We start from the raw sequence: 6,652 nt of genomic DNA, 5'->3' as shown, positions 1-6,652 counted from the left end.
CACATCATGTGACAGCAACACAAGGTTGTGGTGGTGCAGGGCCACTAGTGGTGGGTGTGCTGGCGGGCTGCTTGGACGGCGGTCTGGGCTACTGGGGCGAAGAAGCACCTGGGCTTTGTGTGATAGTTGAAAATGTGTGCGTGTATTTTTCTATAATAATGGACATGTTTTATTATATAGGAATATTACATGGTTGATGTCAGTTCATGAGAGAGTACAAGTTATTCCATGGGAGTACAAGTTAAAAGGTAAAAGGGATAATAAATGGTCCATTACAAAAGACAGTAAGGTCTGCTTGAAAAGCATGGTCTGTAATAAGATTAAAACACAGTGATAACGAGGTTAAAAAGATCGTACGCTCATGAGAAGTTAATAAGACGTGTTTAAAATGGTTAAAAACTAATTGGATGCTAAAAAGCGTTTAAAGCCTTTAATTCATTCATTGCTTATTAATTCATTTTTGTTTAGTTCCTTCTTTGGGTGGTAAAAGTTATCTGTGATCTGCAAAACAGTCTTCATCTGCGAGCTGCAGATAGATTACTCATGCCTGCCTTTGTGCAGTAGGGGGAGCTCGTGGTGTTTTAGTGGAGAAGCACCGCGTTGAGTCACTTGACATATTTCTTCCCCTTTCCTGGTATGTGTCGCTTTTAATGATGCGAGAATAGTTGTTGACTCTTGGTGTATATGTTATCGTCATCAGGAGATTAACATTTGAGTGTTTTTGTCGAGTTTTAGCCTTTTACAGATGACGGGAAAGCGCTACGGTTTCTGTCTAGTACGGTACGCAGTTGCATGAGAGGTGCACGTGACGTTGCTAACTCATAATGGCGCGCACGTTGCCAGCATAGACTGTATTACACAGTCATTGGTTGTCAGCACAACGCCATGTTTGTTTTGTGTTGTTTCAAGCGTTTATACAAAGAACAAATATTTTGTAAAAGACTAACATATAAAATGAGTAAAAGCTTTATTTCCAATTATGCCATCCAAACTGAAAAACTAAATGTAAACAGATTTTTATATTGATTGGGAATGGAATATGTTTCTAGGTTATTGAAAAGCCTTATTGTTATTATGGTATTATGGTTATTGAAAGAATAGGGAAAATGTATTGCTTATAATTTCATTGACTTTGTGATAATGCCTTTAGTGGAGAAACACCGCTTGTCATATTTTTCCCCTTTTCAGGGGTAGAACACTCTGCCTGCTGGGCGGCGGCTGCTTGGTGACTGGCTCGTTGGTCTTAGGGTCTGTTCCTCTCTTGACCAGACTGGAGTGCCACAGTCTTTGTGCCGAGGGTGATGGTTGTCCCTGACACATTAACACGGGTTCCCCAGCGGGTCAACAGGTCCAGGTTGATGATGCACGAGTCCCAGATGTTGGCGAGCCAGAACTCGTGTGCCAGCTCCTGGTCTCCAGCCTGGACTTGCAGTGACTTCTTCCCTCTCATCCCAGCCTTTTCCGCTGTCACCATCATTACCTGGGTGTTGGTTGGTGACCATGCCACTGAGAATGGGCTGGTGGTGCCTGGGAGGATGCGAGGTTGCACCAGGGAAATGGTAGACCCCGTGTCTACCAGGGCCCTGCAGGATCGACCATCAATTTGACAATTCAAATACAGCCCTTTGATGTGACCTAGGCGGCCAACCAGCATGCATACGCCTTGAAGTGGGTCAGGAGACTGGAGTGGTGGTCCCTTCACTAGACCCCTCTGCCATCGTATCCCGCTGGCTGGGTGACTCTAGCCATTGGTGCTGATGCTAGGCAGTCGTGGGCTGTGACCAGGCTCCTCACACCAGTAGCAGCAGTCAGTCAGCCAGGGTGGACGTCGCCTGGATGTTGGAGGCCATCACCAAGATGACTGTGGTGGAAGCCAGACTTGGTAGACCTTGCCTGCTTCCTTCCCCTCCTCCTCATGGTCACCACTCCTGACATGCGGTCAGAGAGCAGGGGTCTTCTGCTGGATAAGCCACGTGGAGAGTACTACCTCGGCCCATTCAGCTTCGCAGAGAGCCCTGCTAAGAGACTGGGGAATGGCAAGGCAAACATGCTGGTGCAACTGCTCTGGCATGACTCCCCACTGGAAAGCGTGCAGGGAGGGCCAGCTCCTTTTGGGCGGCTGCATTGAACTACAGGTAACCGTGTTGGGTGTGTAGCTTCACATCTGCAGCGAAAGGCACCAAGGTTCTCTCCCTCTTGGTAGCAGTGGCTGGCTAGCTGCTCCCTGCTCTGGTTAGTGAAGGGTTGTTGCCCAAATCGCCTCTCCAGTGCCATAGTGAGGGCTTGGGAGGTCCCGCTGCTCCGCTGGGGCTAGGTCGAAGAGCACCTGCAAAGCCTTTCCCAACCAACACCAGAGATGGGTGGATGACAACTTCCTTATTACTCCAACCGCTGTACCATGCCACTAATTGGACTTGCGAGAGTCTGCATGCAATTAGTGGCTTTAGCAATTTTTTTCAACAATTTGAGCTACTGTAGTTCTTCTTTGAGATCGGACCTCCACGCACATCAATGAGCCTTGGGTGCTCATGACCATGTCACCGGTTCACCAGTTGTCCTTTCTTGGACCACTTTTGTTAGGTCCTGACCACTGCATACTGGGAACACCCCACAAGACCTGCTGTTTTGGAGATGCTCTGACCCAGTCATCTAGCCAACACAAGCCCTTGTGAAAGTTGCTCAGATCCTTACGCTTGTCCATTTTTCCTGCTTCAAACAAATCAACTTCAAGAACTGACTGTTCTTGCTGCATAACATATCCCACCCTTGACAGGTGCCACTGTAACGAGATAATCAATGTTATTCACTTACCTGTCAGTGGTTTTAATGTATTGGCTGGTCGGTATATGTATATGTATGTATGTGTGTATATGGTATATGTATGTATATGTGTGTGTGTATATATATGTACTATGTATGCATGCATGCATAGTATCTATCTGTCTGTTGTCATTCAATTATTGTTTTTTTTTTCTTTCACGTGAGTAAAGCAGTTATCAATGCAGTACTAGTCTTATTATGCTTCACTACTACTACTACTACTTTTGGCTGTTCCTGTTAGGGGTCGCCACAGTGGATTATCAATTTCCATTTCTTCCTGTCCTCTGTGTCTTCCTCTGTCATGCCAGCCACCTGCATGTCCTCCCTCACCACATCCATAAACCTCCTCTTTGGTCTTCTTCTTTTCCTCTTTCCTGGCAGCGCCATATTCAGCATCCTTCCCCCAATATACCCAGCATCTCTCCTCTACACATGTCCAAGCCATCTCAATCTTGCCTCTCTTGCTTTGTCTCCAAACTGTCCAACCTGAGCGATCCCTCTAATTTAATCGTTCCTAATCCTGTCCTTCTTCGTCACTCCCAATGAAAATCTTAGCATCTTCAAATCTGCCACCTCCAACTCTGCCTCCTGTCTTTTCGTCAGTGCCACTGTCTCCAAACCATGCAACATAGCTGGTCTCACAACCATCTTGTAAACCTTCCCTTTAACTCTTGCTGGTACCCTTCTGTCACAAATCACTCTTGAAACTCTTCTCCACCCACTCCACCCTGCCTGCACCCTCTTCTTCACCTCCCTTCTGCACTCCCAGTTATTTTGTACAGTTGACCCTAAGTATTTAAACTCATACGCCTTCGTCACCTCTACTACTTGTATCCTCACCATTCCACTGTCCTCCCTCCCATTCACACAGGTATTCTGTCTTGCTCCAAATGATTTTCATTCTTCTTCTCTCCAGTGCATACCTCCACCTCTTCAGGCGCTCCTCAACCTGCACCCTACTCTCGCTACAGATCACAATGTCATCCACAAACATCATAGCCCACGGAGACTCCTGTTTGATCTCGTCCATCACCATTGCAAACAAGAAAGTGCTCAGAGCCGATCCTTGATGTAATCCCACCTCCACCCTGAACCCATCTGTCATTCCAACCGCACACCTCACCACTGTCACACTTACCTCATACATATCCTGCACCACTCCTACATACTTCTCTGCAACTCCCGACTTCCTCATACGATACCACACCTCAACTCTCGGCACCCTGTCATGTGCTTTTTCTAAATCTCACAAAGACACAATGTAACTCCTTCTAGCCTTCTCTATACTTCTCCATCAACATTCTCAAAGCAAACATCGCATCTGTGGTGCTCTTTCGTGGCATGAAATCATACTGCTGCTCGCTAATCGTCACCTCTCCTCTTAACCTAGCTTCTATTACTCTTTCCCATAGCTTCATCTTAACCTAGCTTCTATTGCTCTTTCCCATAGTTCATGCTGTGGCTGATCAACTTTATACCTCTGTAGTTACTACAGTTCTGCACATCGCCCTTATTCTTTAAAATAGGTACCAGTATGCTTCTCCACTCCTCAGGCATCCTCTCACTTTCCAACATTGTGTTAAACAATCTAGTGAAAAACTTCACTGCCATCTCTCCTAAACACCTCCATATTATTATTATTATCCTCTTTATTATGCTCCACATCCCTTACTAAAAATAAGAAGTGTCATATAAACTATTTTTTTGAACTATCCCATCCCAGCATCAAGAGCCTTGATTATAAGTGTGGGAGTGAAATCTCTCCATGCACTCATGGGGATTCCTCTGATATATTTTAGTAGTGATAGAAGGCAAAAAAAGTCCAACAAGAGACAACTTTTATGTTTTCTTTAAAGGTTAATAATCACGCTGTTGAAGACCCAGACTACCAGGTTTACCACCAATGGGCAGATCAAGAGTTAGCAGGCAGAAAGCATGCATTACTCAAAAGGTCAAGATCTAATATGATAATGCCAAACGCTGGACTTATAATTCTAAGGCCATAGGCTCAATGACTAGTTTTAAAAGGACCATTAAGGTTTACATCTCACGATTGGATCAACTGTAAAATGTAAATGTTCAGCGAGAGAGAGAGAGAGACTGCCTTAATATTTAACATTAATTTATGGTTGATTGTTATTCTGACACTAATCACTTACAGCTAAATGTTTGCCATCATATGTATGATAGGTGACATTGTTAGATAATTGCACTTTACCAGATACACTTGAAAGATATTTCAGTTTTACCAGGTGCATTTATAAAGATATTTCAGTTTTAAATAATCACTACCATGTCTACTAATGTAAAATCATACAATCATTACAAGTTTAACAAGATGTGAATATTTATAAAATCTAGACAACATCTGATGACAGCATACATTTTGGCTCATTAAACCTTTATTTTTTTCCACATCACATCTCTGAACAAAGCTAGTACATCATTACATAACATCCTGGTTATTTCTGGTACCTACATATACAGTGGGGAGAACAAGTATTTGATACACTGCCGATTTTGCAGGGTTTCCCACTTACAAAGCATGTAGAGGTCTGTAATTTTTATCATAGGTACACTTCAACTGTGAGAGACGGAATCTAAAACAAAAATCCAGAAAATCACATTGTATGATTTTTAAGTAATTAATTTGCTTTTTATTGCATGACATAAGTATTTGATACATCAGAAAAACAGAACTTAATATTTGGTAAAGAAACCTTTGTTTGCAATTACAGAGATCAGACGTTTCCTGTAGTTCTTGACCCGGTTTGCACACACTGCAGCAGGGATTTTGGCCCACTCCTCCATACAGATCTTCTCCAGATCCTTCAGATTTCGGGGCTGACGCTGGGCAACACGGACTTTCATCTCCCTACAAAGATTTTCTATTGGGTTCAGGTCTGGAGACTGGCTAGGCCCCTCCAGGACCTTGAGATGCTTCTTACGGAGCCACTCCTTAGTTGCCCTGGCTGTGTGTTTCGGGTCGTTGTCATGCTGGAAGACCCAGCCACGACCCATCTTCAATGCTCTTATTGAGGGAAGGAGATTGTTTGCCAAGATCTCACGACACATGGCCCCATCCATCCTCCCCTCAATACGGTGCAGTCGTCCTGTCCCCTTTGCAGAAAAGCATCCCCAAAGAATGATGTTTCCACCTCCATGCTTCACGGTTGGGATGGTGTTCTTGGGGTTGTACTCATCCTTCTTCCTCCAAATACGGCGAGTGGCGTTTATACCAAAAAGCTCTATTTTGGTCTCATCAGACCACATGACCTTTTCCCATTCCTTCTCTGGGTCATCCAGATGGTCATTGGCAAACTTCAGACGGGCCTGGACATGCGCTGGCTTGAGCAAGGGGACCTTGCATGCGCTGCAGGATTTTAATCCATGACGGCGTCATGTGTTACTAATGGTTTTCTTTGAGACTGTGGTCCCAGCTCTCTTCAGGTCATTGACCAGGTCCTGCCGTGTAGTTCTGGGCTGATCCCTCACCTTTCTCATGATCATTGATGCCCCACGAGGTGAGATCTTGCACGGAGCCCCAGACCGAGGGAGATTGACCGTCATCTTGAACTTCTTCCATTTTCTAATAATTGCGCCAACAGTTGTTGCCTTCTCACCAAGCTGCTTGCCTATTGTCCTGTAGCCCATCCCAGCCTTGAGCAGGTCTACAATTTTGTCCCTGATGTCCTTAGACAGCTCTCTGGTCTTGGCCATTGTGGAGAGGTTGGAGTCTGATTGATTGAGTGTGTGGACAGGTGTCTTTTATACAGGTAACAAGTTCAAACAGGTACAGTTAATACAGGTAATGAGTGGAGAACAGGAGGGC

Source organism: Lampris incognitus, chromosome 3, assembly GCF_029633865.1.
Source record: "Lampris incognitus isolate fLamInc1 chromosome 3, fLamInc1.hap2, whole genome shotgun sequence".
Lineage (NCBI taxonomy): Eukaryota > Metazoa > Chordata > Actinopteri > Lampriformes > Lampridae > Lampris > Lampris incognitus.
Note: the sequence above shows the minus strand (reverse complement) of the source record.